Below are 21822 nucleotides of genomic sequence, written 5' to 3'. Positions count from 1 at the left end.
CCTGCCAGCCAAACCCTCCCTAACCCGGACGATGCTGGGCCAATTGTGCGCCGCCTCATGGGCCTCCCAGTCGCAGCCGGCTGCGACAGAGCCTGGACTCAAACCCAGAATCTCTAGTGGCACAGCTAGCACTGCGATGCAGTGCCTTAGACCACTGCACCACCCGGGAGGCCTGGTAGTATATTCTTAATCGTAGATCGTCCAGTTTGTTTTCCAATGATTGCATGTTGGCCAATAACACAGAGGGTATTGGTGGTTTACCTACTCATCTGCGAATTCCTACAAGGCACCTCACCCTCCTCCCCATTTTTCTCTGTCTTTTCTTCACTCGGATGACAGGGATTTGGGCCTTGTCTCGACAAAGCAGTATATCCTTCACGTCGGATTCATTAAAGAAAAAAACCTTTGTCCAGTTTGAGGTGAGTAATCTGTTATGATGTCCGGAAGCTCTTTTCAGTTACGAGACGGTAGCAGCAACATTATGCACAAAATGAGTTACAAATAATGCGGGAAAAAAATAGCACATTTGGTTAGGAGCCGTGTAATGGCAGCTATCCCCTCCGGCGCCATATGTCCTTTTTTCTCCTCTTTTTTTTCACATCTTCAGAGTTATGTACAACAGCTATTTTCTCCAACCATGATAGCCAGAACCCTACATTGCTGCTATGTCCCGATTCTTGAGATACATCCAGCTACAGTCCCATAGCCTAGTCGCATGTCACTAAAACCAGCCTGTCACAAAACGTATTATTCTGCACGTAAGTCCGTGCCAAGTTACTTTACATGATTTTCTTCTTCCTTTTGGGTGTAACCAGCTCACAGACACAATGATGATACTAGCAAAGAGAATTTAAATAACTCAGAGTTGGGAAACTCTGTCATGCTAGCAGATGTCACGGGTAAGAACATTATTTGATTGTTGATTTATTGATGTCAGCCTTTAAGTGGATAATCCTTTTCCAGCTCTTAAGGTAGCTGGCTATGACTAGTTAGCTAGTTATATTGTTGGCTCTCCTCTGGCTCTCCTAAGCCGACAATGTCATGGGCTTTGCTTATCTGATCTGCTGGATCTTCGTTGCGTCGTTACCCGCGGCGGTCTTGTTGTCTCTCCTACCCGTGTTGAGCAGGCCAGTTCTCACTGTAGCTCTCTTCACAACAGACACAGGTTGGTTCCTTGAAACGGGCGTTTATTGCCTTGCACGTCTTTTTCTCCGATGCATCCACGTCACGCCGTGAGAGTTCGTTGGCAGCTTGTCCCGAAGAGGTTCTTGAATCCTTAAAGTCCCTTGAAAGTCCCTTTACCTTCAATGACAATGACCTAACGTTAATTTACCTGTTACATCATATTTAAATTCTTATCTATACATCAATAAATCATTTATTTATTTACTACATCAAATAAACCATGAATTATGTATTAATCATGCATCGTGAACACAGCATCTATGTAACACCACTTACACTCACCCTGATTCTTGAGGGTTGAAGCTGGTGAAAAATGATCATTAAGTAAATGGGACTTTTCAATTCTTGAATAAAAAAACTTTAATGAACATGAATTTAAATACAATTGACTTGAGGATCAGAGCAGGCAGGCTGACTGGCTAGCCCTGAAGGCCCTCTGCCTCTACCTCTGTGTGGTTCATCTCAACTAAGAGGTTGTGTGGGTTGTCTTTCTCTCTGTGGGTGTGAATCACTATGACCTCTCCCTCTGCCTGCCATTTGGCTGATCAGAAGCCTTCTGCTCTTTCTTGGTCACATTAACAGGAGGAATGGCCTCTGGGGTAACCTCCTCTATCTAACGCCTCTTCCACCTCCTCTTTCTGACTGTGTTCGACTGAGGTCACTCGTTCTCTCTCCCTGGGTGTTGGATAGTTCCTCCTCCTCTGTGTCTTTGTGAGTTTGGAGGGAGTTATCCTGTTCCGGCTCCCTCTACGGGTGTGCACCTTAATCTCTTTCGGTGTGTTGAGGGGTTCAGTGGTTTTGGAGGGAGTCTGAAGTTCGATCTCTAGTGATGAGTGTGGGGGCTGTCCCCCTCCCTCCTAAGGAGGAGCCACTGAGACATGTGATGAGTCCAAGGAAGATCACTCTGCAAGGACGGGATAGGACACATCACAACACTGATGCTCATTCATATTAAAACACACCTCAGTGTATGGACACCAACATGGACCCCCCCCCCCCCCCCCCCAAGAATCATACATTCGACAGCCACCTCTTCCCCCACATGTATTGATCCCCCACCCCAAACATGTTGAGTCAATTCCAGATGCTGGAATGCAGGTGCAGTAGGGCCTAGTATGTAATGATGTGATACCATGTGTACCCCATATCCTGTGTTTGTTGATGTTTTTTACAGTTGGTAGAGCATGGTGTTTGCAACGCCAGGGTTGTGGGTTCGATTCCCAAGGGGGCCAGCACAGGGAAAAAAAAGTATGAAATGTATGCATTCACTACTGTAAGTCGCTCTGGATAAGAGCGTCTGCTAAATGACTAAAATGTAAAAAAAAAAAATTAAAAAACATTTTATTTAAACAGGGAGTCAAGACAAAATATTTACGTGCCTTTCAACGGGGCATGGTAATAGGTGCCAGGGGTACCAGTTTGTGTCAAGAACTGCAACGCTGCTGTGTTTTTTTATGCTGAACAGTTTCCCGTGTGTATCAAGAATGGTCCACCACTCAAAAGACATACAGCCAACTTGACACAACTGTGGGAAGCATTGGAGTCAACATGGCCCAGCATCCGTGTGAATGTTTTGTACACTCAGTACATTAATAGTATTGGTATCGTGTTCTTGCCGTAACCTGTAAAGCTGGAGCAGCCTGCGAGGCAGGGGGAGGTGTAGGTGATGCCGTTGTCTGAACACACAGGGTCCCACTCCCCAGCCAAGCAGGAGCAGTCTCTGTTACACTCTGACAACAGGCTGCCATCGTACACCAGGGGACCTGGGGGACAGAGAAAATGGCTGGTAATAATGATGTTTAAATAATTGTTGCTGAACTATCATTGGCATAGGCACAGTGACAAAACAGCCAGGAATCCTGGCTCAGTAACAACCATACTGTATATTCCCACAAGAGGGAGCCCCGGCACAAGCCCATGTGTGTTTTGGTCTCACTCTCCCTCATATTCCACTGATCAAAACTTTTGTTTTTATCAACCCACCCACCCACCAACTAACCAACCAATCAGATGTCATATTTACCCGTTGTGGGACACGGTCAGACAAGCCACCTTAACGTTGTCACACTTAGTGCCAGACTGCAGAGGGAGGAGGAGGTAGGCCATGAAGGAGGTGACGAAAGACAGCTGGGCTCCAGACATAACGCCAAGCTTATACCTCTTCATCAGTAGACCTCCCAGGAATATCCCCACCGCACGCACAGGCAGCTTCAACTCACCTGGAGAAGTTATACTCAAACGTCTTTAGTGCTACCAGTGTGCTGGAGTTTCATTTCCACTCATGTTCAACAAACCTACAGGGGATGGGAGAAGAAAAAAAAAGTGTATTAAATGCAATTCAACATCAGTACTGACAGGGGGGAACATTTCAGTTGGAGCATGTCCAGGTTTCTATGGCTTCGTTGAGACAGGCAGCCCAAATCAGTCATTTTTTTGAGTAATTGGTCTATTGACCAATCAGATATGCTCTGAAAAAGAGCTGATGCGAAAATATCTAATGTGATTGGCCAAAAGACAAATTAGTGGAAAAATATCCGAATTGGGCTGCCTGTCTAAACGCATCCCTTGTCTCTCTGTCTCTGACCCAAATCTCAGTCCTTGCATCAATTACAGAGGGATGAATAGGATTACAATCAAGAATCGTTACCCCCTACCCGATGTCCGCCGCCTTGGAGTTGGCCCTAGGAGCCCAATTCTTCACCAAACTGGACCTCCGCAACGCTTAAAATCTGGTGAAAATCAGGGAGGGAGATGAGTGGAAAACTTCCTTTAACACCCCTAGTGGTCACTGAGTATTTAGTCATGACCTTCGGAATATCGAACTCACCGGCAGTCTTTCAAGCATTGATCAATGACACTCTTAGGGATATGTTGAATCAGTTCGTCTTTGTTTACCTCGACGATATCCTGATCTTCTCCAAAAACCCTTCCGGAACACATAAGGCCCTGTCCCACCTCACTCAAGCTGTTTTTTGCTGGAATCCCGAGGCTGACAGGGCATTCATAGAGCTCAAGGGACGTTTCACCTCCGAACCCATTCCTCGTTCATCCTGATCCTACTCGTCCCTTTGTGGTAGAGGTGGACGCCTCGGAAACCGGAGCTGGTGCGGTACTTTCACAGCGGAACGAGGAGGACAAGAAACTGCACCCATGCGCATTTTTCTTTTTTTTTTTAACAAAAAATGGCATATCAGTTTGGATACTAGGCTGCAACAACATAGCAGCACATAAAACAATGTTAGGGGTTTGACAGTAGAGTCATGGACAAACGCCAGTCAATCAATTAATAGGAACAACTATAAAACTGGACAGTATTGAGAGCAGACTCTGAACCACAAAAAAAACGGATCATACTGTATTGTGTATCTAGTTTTTACTACATGAATTCTCAAGCAACTCATTGTTATTGTTGATACCCATCTCAAAGCTGCCGTCTATGAGTCCGATGAGAGAGCCGGACAGGTCAAAGTGTCTCTCTGAGTGATGGCACTCTTCATGTAGGTCCCTGACAGAGCTTTGGTGAAGTAGGCGAACGACAGGGCCACGATGAACTGCTGACAAACACAAGAGAGAGAGAACATTAGTGTGTGTTTGTCCGTGTGTATGTGCATGCGTGGATGCGTGTGCAGACAGAGTGCATGTGTAGCTGAGGTGGCCTGCAATAGTAAAAAGAGCGGACACAAGTTTAAGTCTGCAAAGTTCTGGCTCTTTCTTTATTCTGAAGAATGTTTTTTTTCTCTTGTTCAATTGTCTATTTTCTTGTTAGTACTTTGAAAATATTCACATCAAACAAGTGCACACTTTAAATTACACAACATAAATTCACTTTACCTAAAGCACAACTCAAAAATGTTCCACAAATAACCCTGTCTTAGTGTATGGTTTCACATGAAAACAACAATGTATTTCACATTCATACAATAGAAACACCTATATATGAAACCATAAATAACTGAATGTTTTTCTATATACCGCTACCTCTATAGAAAACTGACAACAATACATTCAGCTTTAAGATAATGGCACCTCCAGAAAATCGTCTCTCTCTCACTGTATGCACTAAAAGTCCACCAGACTGAGCGTGCTCGGCCAGTTTACCAGCTAGTGAGCACAATTTTACACAAAAAAACCAATAACATGTAAAACCAACTCAGAAATCCCTAAAAAATGGATTCATTATAAAAAAAATCTCCTAGACAAAATCCAGTACAAGTAAGCTACTCAGTAAACATTGTCTCTGTGACTCGTAGTTTTTTTTACCTCAGCTAGCATCAAGCTAACATATACTCTCACTCAATGTAAATCACGTCCTTCTTTCACTCAGTTCGACACAAAGCCAAAACAAGACCTTTCCTAACGTGATAATACCTTGACAAAGTTGTTAAATAGCATGTTATTACATATTGTGTATATATTTCAATGCTTGGAAGTTCTGTTACATACCTGCAAAAGTAAAAAGAACAGACCCAGTTTACCTCAGTAAAGTTCTGATCCTTATTCTGCAGAATGGTGAGCGCTTGGCCAGAACTTGCTGTTTCTCCTGCTACAACAGTGCAACAGCGCCATCTATTGGCCTGATGGACTGCTAACGCAAAAGTATGTGGAAAACACAATTTAGATTAATTAAGACAAATACATAAACAAATTTGGCGGGGGTATAATAAATGGGTGTCTGTTTTTAGTGAATTTGTTTTCAACCCATTACACATGCACAATCATACATGTGCATTTTAAAGCATTATTAAGAACCTTGAGTGTGGCACTGCAGGGTGTTTGGAGGCCTGCTTGTCAGGGACACACAGTTCCTGTTGGCTGGTCAGCTTTGCTCTGTCCTCTGCTGAATCACCCATCCTATCCAGTTAGATACGCAAAAACCACATGAATTTCACATGTGAACATGGGAAGTGTTCCAAAAACATGTTTTCATGTAATCACATGGGGATCTTATGTGAAGATAATGTGATGGCATGTAAAGCAACATGTCGATTACATTAAACTACACATGTGAAAACGTGATCACGTTGTGTTCTGAAACATGTTTTCACATGATTTCACATAAAATGTAAGGTGAAATCATGTGGTTTTTCTGTCAGGGCAGGAATATAAGATGCATTATGATGTTATGTTTGATGTTACATGATCTTGAAAATGCAATGTTCTTCCATGTTCCTTTCCATGTATTTTCCATTTTACTTTCCCTCAGTCCTTTTCACTTTCCTTGGCAAAACAAGCTCTGTCTCTGTCAAGACTTATTCAGAGCCACCATGAATTGAAAGCAGCTTCTAACGGAGTTTAAACCATTCAACAAATAGTTTTATAATGAAGAGTAGACCCAACTAAACACCTTGGATTCTTTATACACACATTGAAAGGCAAAATCTCAAATTTGGACTCATTAGACCAAAGGACAGATTTCCACCAGTCTAAGGTCCATTACTCGTGTTTCTTGGCCCAAGCAAGTCTCTTATTATTGGTCTGTCCTTTAGTAGTGGTTTCAATGGAGCAATTCGACCATGAAGGCCTGATTCACGCAGTCTCCTATGAACAGTGCATGTTGAGATGTGTGTGTTTTTTGAACTCTGTGAAGCATTTATTTGGGCTCCAATCTGAGGTGCCGTTAACTCTACTGAACTTATCCTCTGCAGCAGAGGTAACTCTGGGTCTTCCTTTCCCGTGGCAGTCCTCGTGAGAGCCAGTTTCATCATAGCGCTTCATGGGTTTTGCGACTGCACTAGAAGAAACTTTCAAAGTTCTTGAAATGTTCCATATTGAGTGACCTTCATGTCTTTAGTAACGATGGACTGTTTCTCTTTGCTTATTTGAGCTGTTGGCATAATATGGACTTGATCTTTTACCAAATAGGGCTATCTTCTGTAAACCATCCCTACCTTGTCACAACACAACTGATTGGCTTAAACACATTAAATGTCACAGGGGTCGTTGAATGGAGACCAAGGCGCAGCGTGTATAGTGCTCATTCTTTGATTTTTAATGAAAACACAACAACAAAACAATAAAACGACCAACAACAGTCCCGTCAGGTGTTCTAGACTAAACGGACACAACCACCCACAAAACCCCATGAAAAACAGACTGCCTAAGTATGGCTTCCAATCAGAGACAACGATAGACAGCTGCCTCTGATTGGAAACCATACCTGGCCACAACATAGAAAATGACAACATAGAATGAAACTCTAGACAACCCACATAGAAAACAGAAAACCCAAAACACCCCCGTCACGTCCTGACCAATCTACTAGGGAAAAATGACCTCATACCAGGGTCAGGACGTGACAATTAAGGAACGAAATTCCACAAATGTAACATTTCAAGATCGCAGTTTGATCATCTCAAAGACAGCTGCAAGTTTATTTTATTCATTTTCACAAAATGTCTAAGTCCAGAGCCTCAGCCATTGCACTGTTGAGCCGTGTGCCTGGTGAATGATTGGGTACCAGGTGAGTTTTTCAATATGGTTTTTAATGGCTTGAGTGGTGTGCTGGGGTCCATTGCTTGCTAAGGGGGAAGCCCCCACCCGGGTTCAGCCAACAGGGGGCGCACCCACCCCCTCTAATAAAACAATGTTGATACGATGGTAACCTCATCTCAGGAGATGATTCACTCCGCCTTTCAACTATTTTCAAATTATAGGATGGCTATTGAACACAACTTTAAAACCTGGTTTTCTTGTATGTACCGTTCGAGGGTTGCCTAATCACACATTATTTTGGAAAGATGTGACCTTTTTAACCCCTCGAAACAGCCCGTGACCCCAACTTAAGGCACTTCCGGTTGCAACAGGAAACTGCAATTAAATTTTTTTTTATTTCACCTTTATTTAACCAGGTAGGCTAGTTGAGAACAAGTTCTCCTTTATAACTGCGACCTTGCCAATAATAAAGCAAAGCAGTTCGACACATACAACACAATGTTGATGTCCACACCTGGAGGTTGTCTCCCATCCAAGTACTAACCAGACCTGACCCTGCATAGCTTCCGAGATCAGAGGAAATTACCATATTTATTTTTATTTTAATTATATAAAAATAATTAAATTACAATATCTAAAGAATGAACAATACACAAAACTCTAGACTAACATAGACAGGTGAGCATTTCACCCCCTATCAAATCAAAGAACACAAATAAAAAAATTAAAAAATTAAAGACAAATACTGTCACGGTTGTCGTAGGAAGTAGCAGACCAAAGTGCAGCGTGTGTCGTTCCACATTTTATTTTCACTGTGAAAATATGCAATACATACACAAACTAAAGAACAAAAAACAACAAACCGTGACAGAGGTGAAACATACACTAACTCAAAAACAAAAACAATCTCCCACAAACCCAGGTGTAACGAGCGTCGTAAGGATTAGACCAAGGTGCAGCAGGAACGTGTATACTCATCTTCTTTATTAAATCAAAAGGGAAAAACAAACAAATCACGTATACACAACGAACAACACTAAACAGTCCTGTCAGGTGCACAGACACAAAACAACTACCCACAAATTCTATTACAAAAATATCCCTACACATAGGACCTTCAATCAGAAGCAACGAGGAGCAGCTGCTTCCAATTGAAGGTCAACCCCATTAACTAAACATAGAAATAACAAGACTAGAAATAACAGAAATACACTTACATAGAACATAGACCAAAAAACACCGGAACACTGAAAACAAACACCCCTCTTACATAAGCACATAGCCCAACAAACCCCGAACCACATAAAACAAACACCCCCTGCCACGTCCTGACCAAACTATAATAACAAATAACCCCTTTACTGGTCAGGACGTGACACCAGGTGGGAAAAACACCAACTTAAGTATTATCTCCAATTAGAGACAACAATGACCAGCTCCCTCTAATTGGAGATCATCCCAAACAAAACCCAACATAGAAATACAAAACTAGAACATAACATAGAAAAACTAAACTAGAAAACCCCCCCCCCCCCCCCCCCCTGTCATGCCCTGACCTACTCTACCATAGAAAATAACAGCTTTCTATGGTCAGGACGTGACAAATACAGTCAAGACATAAATTCCACTCACAAAGAAACAAAAAGAAAATCAACTATAAAAAAACATACCAAAACAATGCTTTCAAAATTATGTGATTCCTTCACCATCCACCCTTGCAATTAACCCACTCCCAGCAACAAAAGCTTTATAATCTGCAGCAAGAGTAGACCTAGATGTCCTTGTACCTTTGCCATCCCACAAGAAGTTGGAAACAATAGAATTCAGTTATTTTAAAACCCACTCAGGCATCCGAAGCACACCCATGACATATAAACATTTAGATAACAGTAAAGAATTTGTTACCACTACTTTCCCTTTCAATTTTACATTTCTCTATCTCCAAAATGCCAGAGTTTGTTTGATTTTATTTAAGGCACCTGTCCAAGTCATATCACACGCCTCCTTTTCATCAATAACCAAAATAACTCCAAGCGCTTTAATATAGCCATTAGCTCTTTTAAATTGATACTCCCATTATCATTAAGTAGACCCACAAGACCTCAGTCTTTTCCACACTAATCTTGGCACCCGATGCTTTCCCAAAGAGCTCAAAACATTCCATCACTCTATTTACACTGTCAACATCTCTTATAGTAATTGTAGTGTCATCCGCATATTGCTGGACAATGCTAACACCACCTCCTGGAATCAAAACACGCCGGATTTGAGCATCTGCTTTAAGGAGAGCCACCAGAGGCTGTTTTTAAGCACTAGTACCTGGGAACCCAATGAAAGTCAATGATAGATTTATAAAGATTTATATAGATTTGCATAGATGCAAAGACTGTGCCCTGCCCTTGCCACCCAGAGATGGACACAATTGGACGTAGGATAAATCATTCCAGAATGAGAAGCAACATAAAGGGTCAGCTTCAGCAATTAGAAGTGGATGGCAAAGTGTGGAACGTCATCCTTTTCATTGCCCTACGAGACATTCAGGTGCAGCAAGAACTGTTATTTGACTATGGGGTGTCAAGAAAATCTTTTGGTGGAGAAGGAGAAGATTTGGAATGGCTTGACAGCAAGGTCCGTCAGCTTGAAATCTGATGGGACTCAAAACTATCCATTAACCTGTGAGGTTCTAATTGTTAGAGTAAGGACTTGACGGACACATATTCTCACAACCCAACAAACCCCTTTTTAAAATGTAAAACTGTAATTTCTGTAATATGTTTAGCCATGCATGTTTGACTGAAAATGTCAGTTTTGGCTATCATACACTTTAAATTAAACAACACATAAATAAACAACCTGCGTATTGTTTTTATTATAAACAGATAATTAAGAAAGCTGCATTGCTCCTCAAAGGTAATTTTATGATTGCCCTTGCAAACTCACCTTCAGTGACAGCTCATCAGGCTACTATAAGGATGACCTTTATTGATTTTCAGCTATGGACCTGGAGCCACCGAAAACGCTCAAATTGTCCCTGCGGTTTTGAATTTATTCCCTGCAACAAATTGTTGAGAGGCTGAGAGTGTGATCTTTGGAGATTATCTCCCCAGCCTGCCAACATTTAGTTTTCAAATGGAATTAATGCAAATACAGCTTGGGACAAAATCTCCAGGCCTGTCAATAGCTTGTGAAACTCCCACTCAGAGGTGTGATATCCCCTTGATGAGCCTCCAACCTCAGAACAATGACCTAGGCAACACCTTGGTTTGGCAATCTATGCAAACTGCATGTACAGTTGAAGTCGGAAGTTTACATACGAATTCTCTGTTTTAGGTCAGTTAGGATCACCACTTTATTTTAAGAATGTGAAATGTCAGAATAACAGTAGAGAGAAGGATTTATTTCAGCTTGTATTTCTTTCATCACATTCCCAGTGGGTCAGAAGTTTACATACAATTAACTAGTATTTGGTAGTTGAAAATGTTGAGAGGCTGAGAGAATCGTCTTTAGAGATTATATTCCCAGCCTGTAAACATTTCGTTTTCCAAAAGATTTCATGCAAATTGAGCTTTGGACAAAAAAATACCAGGCCTGCCAATTCTTTAATATGAAAAAATCTCAGAGAGTTTCCCTGTTTTAAATTATGTGAAAATTCTGTTCCAACAGAAAACCATTTTTTTAAATGAATTTGCCCTGAATGGAATATTTAAATGTGGAAAAGGGTTGGGCCTATCTGATTGTATTTCTAATGATCTTGTCCAGAGTTTGAACTCATTCTTAACAGAACTTCATACTGAGAGAACACACTTCAGGAGCTGATTTGGGATTATTGCCTTTTTCCGTATTCTGAAAACATTTCATTGAGAAATTACTTCCTTCTCCTTGAAGCAAGATGGCATCTGCAACTGCTACTGGTTCAAGGTAAGTTCTCTCTTTAATTATTCAATGTATATTACTATAATTATCTTGCTGTTAATAATGATGTTAGTAGTAGTTCTGCCAGACTTAGGAAGGTTGGCAACAGGCAATGTATTCCTATTTTGAGAGATTTAGAGGTCAAGGCATGCACGCTGTTTTAACTCTTAAGGAGGTCCATAGTTCCAGGGTGTAAGCTGCAAATAGCTTAGCTTGTGAGCCTCAAACTTCACTACAATTGCCAAACCACATCTATAGTAAACCTAATTTAACTCTTTTGGCAACTGTGTTTCTGTCACGCAAAAGCACCTTAATTTTAGGTCAGTTTTCAAATGAGAGTAACCCTCTGTGAAACATGATAGAAAGCAATTGATTAAGGTCTTTCTGATTTAAGAGAAAGAGCCAAATGAGAGTATATTCCTTAGTTTTACCCAACCATTAGCAATGAAAGTGTGCAGAATGGTTTTGAAATCACTTGGCAACCCAGTTTATCTCTGTACAAATCATGCTGTGTATGTTTTATTAAGTAATAACTTCATTACATGTACTTTTTGTGCATTCCCTGTCGTACAGAAAACAAAGAAGGATCCCTATTGTGTGCAGATTTTGCATGAAGAACCAGGAAAACATCTCTATGCATCTCAGCAGAGTGTGCATGAAGTTAGAATCAAAACAAAAGATTGATGAGGAAGTTCGTATTTCCCGCGACTCGATGATAGAGCATCTTTTGAAAGGCAGGATCATTGACTACAGATTACTCAGCTGTATTGTTACACAACAGGACGGACTCCGACTTCTGATCAAGAATCTTGAACAAACTGGTCATTTTGTTACAAACAAGCCAGAAGACAAACAAACAACTGGGTAAGCTACTATTTTACACTTATAAAATAATATATATGCAAATTACATACTATTGGAGCTCATTTTAACTGTTGTCCAATTATGTTTGACTGTAATATAATATAAAAGTTTTTTTGTTCATCTGTTTGATATTTCAGCCAAGTGGAAGAGGCTCAAGTGTTGGCACCAACTACAGATGAAAATTTAGACGAAGAATCAGACGTAAACATGGAAGATGACCAGTCGGCGTTGTACCAACCGTAAGTAAATACAAATAGAAATCATCTCATAAACAAGTACTACATATAAGTATATAAGCAAACATGGATGTATTTTATTTATTGTAATCTGCGTACTAAATATTTTCCAAACCATTGAACCAGTCATGGGACAACAAACTGAGAAAGGGGATGCAAAGCAGTGGTTTATATCAAAAGCACCCTCTGAATTGTGATCTGCTGGCTGGATTTGGGAAATATCTCCGCGACAACAACAACATTCCCAATTTTATGTTCAGAAATATTAATTTCATTTAACTGTTTACATATTTTCAGGAGAATTATTAGATTTTAAAGTAGTTATTAACTATGTAATTAATATTATTTTCATTTTCATGTACAGGTTGCAAATGTGTCAAGGTTTTTGTTTTACATGGACTCAACCAAACCATCACTGGATTTTGTCAATAACTTGGAAAAAAGCAGATCATTTTTTCCCAAGCTTGCAAACATTGGACAGAAGAAGCAAACCATTGCAAACTACATGAAGAATTTAAAGAGATTTATTCGCTACAACATCACCTCAACAAGCCTATTTAAAAAAGCCCTGTCCAGAATGTCACTATTTTGGCATGACTTGAGAATTCGTTTATGGGTCACGAATTTGAAACATATTTTTCAGCACTTTTTCGTGAAAATGGACAAAAATCTTTTTTTAGGCCTTCTCCGGAATTTCGCTACTTCGGCATGAACGTTGTCACGGTTTCTGTGTCACGAATTTGCAACATATTTTTTAGCAGTTTTTCTTGAAAATTGTCAAAAATCTTTTTTTAGGCACTGTCCGGAATGTCGCGAGTTCGGCATGACCGGAGACACCGTTTATTGGTCACGAATTTGAAACATATTTACCATTACTTACATTACTTACTTATTTCTCAGCAATTCTTCGTGAAAATTGCCGAAAACCTTATTTTAGGTCCTATGCGGAATGTTGCTAGTTCGGCATGATCGGAAACATCGTTTATGGGTCAAGAATTTTAAACATATTTACCATTACTTTTTCGTAAAAATGGCCTAAAATAAAAAAAAAATTACGTTGTATACGGAATATTGCTTGTTCGGCATGATCAGAGTCACCGTTTCTGGGTCAAGAATTTGAAACATGTTTCTCAGCACCTTTTTGTGAAAATGGCCGAAAATCTTTTTAAAAAGCCTTGCCTGGAATGTCGCTAGTTCGGCATGACCGGAGAATTCGTTTATGGGTCACGAATTTGAAACATATTTTTCAGCACTTTTTCGTGAAAATGGACAAAAATAAAAAAAATTAGGCCTTGTCCGGAATGTCGCTAGTTCGGCATGACCGGAGACATCATTTCTGGGTCAAGAATTTGAAACATATTTACCATAACTTTTTCGTAAAAATTGCCAAAAATCTTTTTTTAGGTTGTATACGGAATGTTGCTAGTGCGGCATTATTGGAAACATCGTTTATGGGTCACGAATTTGAAACATATTTTTCATCACTTATTCATGAAAATGGCCGAAAATCTTTTTTTAGGCCCCGTCCGGAATGTTACAAGTTCGGCATGAACGTAGTCACGGTTTCTGTGTCACGTAATTTGCAACATATTTTTTCAATTCTTCTTGAAAATGACCGAAAATCTTTTTTTATGCCCTGTCTGGAATGTCACTAGTTCGGCGTGACCAGAGACACCGTTTATTGGTCACGAATTTGAAACATATTTTTTAGCACATTTTCGTGAAAATGTCCGAAAAACTTTTTTTAGGCCCTGTCCGGAATGTCGCTAGTTCGGCATGATCGGAGTCACCGTTTCTGGGTCAAGAATTTGAAACATATTTACCATTACTTTTTCTGTGAAAATGGCCGAAAACCTGTATTTAAAAGGCCCTGTCCGGAATGTCGCTAGTTCGGCATGACCGGAGACATCGTTTATGGGTCACGAATTTGAAACATATTTTCCAGCACTTTTTCATGAAAATGTCCGAAGATCTTTTTTTTAGGCCCTGTCCGGAATGTCGCTAGTTCGGCATGAACGTAGTCACGGTTTCTGTGTCACGAATTTGAAACTTATTTTTCAGCAATTCTTCTTGAAAATTGCCGAAAACATTTTTTTAGGTCCTATCCGGAATGTTGCTAGTTCGGCATGATCGGAGACACCGTTTCTGGGTCAAGAATTTGAAACATGTTATTCAACACTTTTTCGTGAAAATGGCAGAATATCTTTTTTTATGAGGCTACATAACATATTACACATCTTTGCAGCGGAGGAGAAGAAGCTGAGGCAAGCTGCCTTCAAGAACCTCCAGTCGGCCTTCACATTACTTCTTCTTCAGCCACCCTACTGCTACACCTCCATCTGTCTGTCCATTTATAAGACGTTCATCCACCTTCTCCAAACGTACATTGTCGAAGTTGCTCCAAACGTCAAATTTCAAAGTGTTTTTGTTGCTCCTGCTGCTCTGTATTTTTTTTCTCTCCAAACATCAAATTTCAAAGGTTAAGTTTAGTCGTTCATTCCAAATGGTTAAGGTAATGATTGAGGTTTGAGACAGGGTTAAAAAAACCACTCATAAAAACACACAACCTTCTGATTCAGTCATGGGATTATGCCCATCCACAACGCTTTAGCAAAACCCAAGCCTACTTGATTGTAATGGCGCTCACTGTTTCCACTAGTGGACAGTTTTGAAGGCATTTGCTGACGTCCTCAGGACATGGATAGACTTCCAATTTGGGCATAAATCTTGAACGACTTGGCTGCTGTGGTACAATGGATTGGATACATGCTGGAGAAACGTGCAGTGTCAGAGAATAGACCTGTGATGCAATGTATCTCCTGTAGATAAGAATTCTTATGTCATGACTTTACGGTTATGTGCCACTGCTGCTGATTTTAGCTCTGTTTTCTGTCGTGACTAAGGGATTGTGAATGAAAATAGGAATGCATTTTTAGTAATATGATGTTGTGAACAACTAGGATTGCATTTTAACTGAACGTTATTAACTTATTTACTTACCGGTGAATCTGAATTGTGAACTTGTGTTCAAAAGAGGTCTTATACAATCCATTGTGTTACTTGGGACCTGTGATGATTGCGCACTATACATTGTCATTTCCTGTAGGAAGCGCTTTCTGAAAGACACAAGTTTCACTGTATCCTGGATGCTTGGAGAGATAAAAAAAACAGCTAGCCAGAGTTGCATTCCGTATGCTGTGAGAGAAAATACATTTGTGCACAGTTCTTTCCAGACACTCAATCTCATTCTAACGTAGAAGAATAGTTAAGTGTTCAATGCCTAAAATAGCTCGATATTTTTTATGTTTGTCGGGGTAGATGTCAAGAAAGTTTTGGTTTTGGGGGAGGGATGTCTTTGCATGTGGTCATTTTGAGCAGTGTGTTTTGCATGGGCACTTAAGTTCAAGTTCTGACAATCTTATTAACCCCCTAAAATGGCTCCTTGGCTTAAGCCTCAACGGCCCCCTGGTATCAACCAGTCCAACTACTGACTGACCATGTGCTAATTTTAATCCTCCCTACCAGATTCAATTGGACTTCTAGAGTGATTGAATAATGTCTGCTAGTTTGGCTCTGTCTTTCATGAAGCAAGTATAGTAAATTACTATCTATCATTGTTTTTGAACATAGTTGGAGAGCTGCGCAATTTGCACTAATTTGTCCTTTTCAAAGAGTTGATTCAAACAGAGCTTTGATATGCTTCAATTTAACCTTGTTTAATGCAAATACGGATGTAACTTTATTAAATGTAAAGACTAAATCCCGGTAATTTATTAATACATTTATTGACAGGGTTAGAAAGTAGACTATTTTGTAATACCATTCATGTGAGCCGCTATCCAGAAAATGTTACTCATTTTAACTTAACCTATCTACATTTAAAAGGAGCTGAATGGGACTATAACAAAATGAGGGAAATTGTTGTTTTGAATGTTTTCATTATATTTTGCGAGCTTCCAATGTAGTGTTAATAAACGGGTATCAACGGTACAACTGAGAGGTTGTGTATAAAGATATAATATTGTTTCATGATAATATAACTTTTAGTTTTGTATGGTGAGAGATTCTGTGAAATGTTCTGCATGTGGGTGTTGCCCACAAGTGGGTCTCCAGGTAAAAATTGTATAAAAGTATCCACTGGTTACTCCACTTCCTGGTGATGGGTGGTTGGCCAGTTGTAATTCTGACTGATAAAAAAAGGGTTTCTTTTGCAATGCAGAGACTAGTTTGTTAACAGTGATTCTGTGTCAAATGTCTTCAGATGCTGTCAATAGTGGAAACCTGTAGGTTTCTTCCACTGTCCAGTGTTCTATTCTGTCCTGTGAAATCTAGACTACAGATGTGATTCCATGATGCATTCTCAAACTATGTCACTCCTCTCCTCTTTTGATGTACCTTTACCCTGTTCTGACTGAGGGAAAGAACGGGGTGCAATAAGCCTGGTCCCAGATCAGTATTAGTTGTATTACCATCACAGTCGGAGTTGGCTAATACAGTGTTTCCCAACCCTGATCCTCAGTACCCCCAACAGTACACCATTTTATTGTAACCCTGGACAAGCACACCTGATTGAACTTGTCAACTAATCAAATCAAACTTTATTTGCCACATGTGCTGAATACAACAAGTGTAGACTTTACCGTAAAATGCTTACTTACAAGCCCTTAACCAACAGTGCAGTTCAAGAAGAAGAACATATCATCAAGCCCTCAATGAGTTGAATGAGGTGTGTTTGTCAAGGGATACAACGAAACTGTACTGTTGGGGTACTCGAGAACCAGTGTTGGGAAACAGTGGGCTAATACACTTCAAACAGATTTGGGACCAGTCCAGGGTGCATTGTGAGAGAACAGAGGGTGGCACACAAACCAATGACTGTATGTGAAGGGACAAAGCCATCCATCACGTGACACCATTCATTCCTATGTGAAGACTCAATAGTGCATTGAAGCCAAATGAAGTCAGTTAAGATGGCGTTTCATGGAGACATAAAATGCGCAGTTTGAGCTACTCCAGGAAGTGACATTGCAGGCTAGCTCAGGGCTGCCCCCCTCATTGAGTAACTCCAGTTGAAGGCCAACCAGGGTACTGCAGGCTACCATTAGAAACTTACTATAACGGGGATCTTGTTTTCTGTAAACAATGCCTGCAGTACTGTAGTCGGCCTTGAACCTCTGTGGCTTCAATGAGAGGGAATAGTCGTTCTCCCCTGGCACAAAGCACACAGTGGCGACCACGCTTGTTTCTGTCATTCCTCTATATTTTTATTTTCTCCCATGCCTTGATTTCTTCTATGTTGTGTTGTTTGTCATTCCCATGGGTCCAGGGAAATTGTGCCAAATATTTTTGTCTACTTACCATTCCACTACTCTCATTCCACTGTCAAGTCAGAGGGATTTTAAAGTTGTCTTCATAACATTCGAGGAAATCATTCCATTGACCGTGAAATAGGAGATTTAGATTTAACATGGTGAACTGGTGTGATGTTCGGGGTACTGTATAGTAAAGTTACAATGTACCTTACTTTAGGTCCCTTCTTTTGGTCTGTAGTTGTAACACTGCACTTTGAAAGATTGTCAAATGTAGTTTTTGCTTCAATTGGTCATACTTTTTCAAAGTTCCATTTTTTCTAATTCTTTTTTGTGATCTTTCTTGCAGGCGTCATATCTGTTTTGATTTATTGAAAGTATTATATTGACTTCTTTTAGACTGATGATCAAATGTGTGGCTACTCTATAATACACCTTTTTTTTGGATTTTGTTACTAAAATGTATGATTCTTGTGGCAATAAAAAAACATTTCATTTTGAAGCGTGATTACTTTTATTATTTTTTACTTTGTTTCCCTTTGTCAGTGTATGCTTACTGTGAGTTTTACTATACTCCAATCCAGTGAGATTGTGAACTAACGTTTTGAATTGGCCATTTTATTCATCATGTCTGCCAAAAGCCAATATCCTCTCTCTGATTTTAGTGGCCTACTTGTATACTTAAAAACACCTGCCATGTCATATCCTTCATCCTTCCAAATGTTACATTTTCTGTTTTATTACACAGCTCTAACAAAAGCTTGATCCCAACATAAGTGAAACCGTGTCCTTGTGTGACAACAATGAGGATGTGCAGATAAAGGACAGCTTGGTAAATGAGTAGCACGTTCACTGCTCTCAGGTGACAGCATGCTCGATAGTATCACTGTATATCAGGTAAAGGTGATGGTTACTGTTTTCAGATGAGAGCTTCTTCATGAAGCAGTGGTGCAGTTCAGGTAGGTGGGAATGAACACTTTAGCCTCTTTCTAGGTTTCAGAATTAGTTCTAGGAACTTGTACACAGATTCTGGTACATCCGTGATTGTTGTTGCAGAGTTGGGGGTCAATTCCATGTCAATTCAGGAAGTATACTGAAATTCCAATTCCTTTTTTCCCTTTATTGAAAAGTGTTGAGAAGAAGTTGGATGGAATTTCAGTTTACTACCTGAATTGACTGAATTGAAATATAATTGAATGCAAACCCTGTGTGGGGGTGTTGTGTCATCATGGTTATCATCAAGCAAATGCTAAAAAAGCTTGCGATGCAAGAAATTGTTAGAACTAGGAAGTATTGGAGCAAAGGTCATAAGTCCTACATAAGTCCTACATTAGGCCAAAAGAGGCACTTTTGTGTATGGTGTGTTTTGTCATTACATACTTTATGTATACAAAAACAAATGTACATACTGGGTGATTGCTCTGTTGCTATGTTGTGTGGATTGCTAACCAAAATACTTACAATTTGTTGATCTATACAACACAAATGAATGCAGGTTTGACAAATGTATATCTTTGTGTATGCATTGCATAATGCATTGTAATATAGTAGTTAACTGAGATTAGTGTTGTTGATGTCAGCAGCCAGTTATGATCGGGTTAGAATATAAACATTGTTTCATTTTTAACGATTTATTTAACATAGTTATGTAAATGTGTATCTAAAATCTCACTCAAACAATTCTACCTCAGATATTATCCTCTCCCTTTCGCGCTCTTCTACTTTTCTAATCAGTAAGATGCCAATATTGCCATCATATCTCCGTCATCAGAGTCATCTCACTGCAACTGTTTTCCATCTCTCCTAACCATCCATTTGGGTACTGCAGTTGCCCACAAGATTGAATGAATAATAGATTTCCACTTTAGGGATACCCTAACTACCTAAACATTTGGAGCACCTGCTCTTTTCATGACACAGACTGACCATGTGAATCCAGGTAAAACTATGATCCCTTATTGATGTCATTTGTTAAATCCACTTCAATCATTGTAGATGAAGGGGAGGAGACGGATTAAAGAAGTAATTTTAAGCCCTGAAACAATTAAGACATGGATTGTGCATATGTGCCATTCAGAGGGCGAATGAATGGACAAGACAAAAGATTTAAGTGCCTTTGAACGGGGTATGGTAGTAGGTGCCAGATGCACTGGTTTGAGTGTGTCAAGAACTGCAACGTTGCTCAGTTTTTCACGCTTAACAGGTTCCCGTGTGTATCAAGAATGGTTCACCATCCAAAGGACATCCAGCCAACTTGACACAACTGTGGGAAGCATTGGAGTCAAAATGGGCCAGCTTCCTTGTGGAAAGCTTTTGACACCTTGTAGAGTCCATGCCAAATTGAGGGTGTTCTGAGGGCAAAAGGGGGTTCAATATTTACATATACAGTGGGGGGAAAAAGTATTTGATCCCCTGCTGATTTTGTACGTTTGCCCACTGATAAAGAAAGGATCAGTCTATCATTTTAATGGTAGGTTTATTTGAACAGTGAGAGACAGAATAACAACAAAAATATCCAGAAAAACGCATGTCAAAAATGTTATAAATTGATTTGCATTTTAATGAGGGAAATAAGTATTTGACCCCCTCTCAATCAGAAAGATTTCTGGCTCCCAGGTGTCTTTTATACAGGTAACGAGCTGAGATTAGGAGCACACTCTTAAAGGGAGTGCTCCTAACCGCAGCTTGTTACCTGTAAAAAAGACACCTGTCCACAGAAGCAATCAATCAATCAGATTCCAAACTCTCCACCATGGCCAAGACCAAAGAGCTCTTCAAGGATGTCAGGGACAAGATTGTAGACCTACACAAGGCTGGAATGGCCTACAAGACCATCGCCAAGCAGCTTGGTGAGAAGGTGACAACATTTGGTGCGATTATTCGCAAATGGAAGAAACACAAAAGAACTGTCAATATCCCTCGGCCTGGGGCTCCATGCAAGATCTCACCTCGTGGGGTTGCAATGATCATGAGAATGGTGAGGAATCAGCCCAGAACTACACGGGAGGATCTTGTCAATGATCTCAAGGCAGCTGGGACCATAGTCACCAAGAAAACAATTGGTAACACACTACGCCGTGAAGGACTGGAATCCTGCAGCGCCCGCAAGGTCCCCCTGCTCAAGAATACATATACATGCCCGTCTGAAGTTTGCCAATGAACATCTGAATGATTCAGAGGACAACTGGTGAAAGTGTTGTGGTCAGATGAGACCAAAATGTAGCTCTTTGGCATCAACTCAACTTGCTGTGTTTGGAGGAGGAGGAATGCTGCCTATGACCCCAAGAACACCATCTCCACCGTCAAACATGGAGGTGGAAACATTATGCTTTGGGGGTGTTTTTCTGCTAAGGGGACAGGACAACTTCACCGCATCATTTGACAGGGCCATGTACTGTCAAATCTTGGGTGAGAACCTCCTTCCCTCAGCCAGGGCATTGAAAATGGGTCGTGGATGTGTATTCCAGCATGACAATGTTCCAAAACACACGGCCAAGGCAACAAAGGAGTGGCTCAAGAAGAAGCACATTAAGGTCCTGGAGTGGCCTAGCCAGTCTCCAGTCCTTAATCCCATAGAAAATTTGTGGAGGGAGCTGAAGGTTCGAGTTGTCAAACGTCAGCCTCGAAACCTTAATGACTTGGAGAAGATCTGCAAAGAGGAGTGGGACAAAATCCCTCCTGAGATGTGTGCAAACCTGGTGGCCAACTACAAGAAACGTCTGACCTCTGTGATTGCCAACAATGGTTTTGCCACCAAGTACTAAGTCATGTTTTGCAGAGGGGTCAAAATGCATTAAAATGCAAATAATTTTCTAACATTTTTGACAAGCGTTTTTCTGGATTTTTTGTTGTTATTCTGTCTCTCACTGTTCAAATAAACCTAC

The 21822-nt window shown here is 40.4% G+C and overlaps 1 long non-coding RNA gene across 3 annotated transcripts; it reads right to left on the bottom strand.

Moving 5' to 3' along the window:
- Positions 1-1527: 1527 nt before the first annotated feature.
- Positions 1528-5706, bottom strand: LOC106594214 (uncharacterized). Of its 3 annotated transcripts, none has more exons than XR_014380097.1 (6): positions 5629-5706; positions 4013-4739; positions 3833-3914; positions 3209-3479; positions 2808-2948; positions 1528-2089 (listed from the first exon to the last, which is right to left on the bottom strand). It is a non-coding gene; the product is annotated as an uncharacterized LOC106594214 (long non-coding RNA). The 3 variants fall into 3 exon arrangements; XR_001326061.3 differs by having other exon boundaries at positions 3840-3914; XR_014380096.1 differs by having other exon boundaries at positions 3840-3914; positions 4013-4736; positions 5629-5703.
- Between the last annotated feature and the right edge of the window lie 16116 nt (positions 5707-21822).

This window comes from Salmo salar, chromosome 13 (assembly GCF_965601325.2).
Source record: "Salmo salar chromosome 13, fSalSal1, whole genome shotgun sequence".
Classification (NCBI taxonomy): domain Eukaryota; kingdom Metazoa; phylum Chordata; class Actinopteri; order Salmoniformes; family Salmonidae; genus Salmo; species Salmo salar.
Note: the sequence above shows the minus strand (reverse complement) of the source record. Positions and strands in the feature narration are given on the sequence as shown.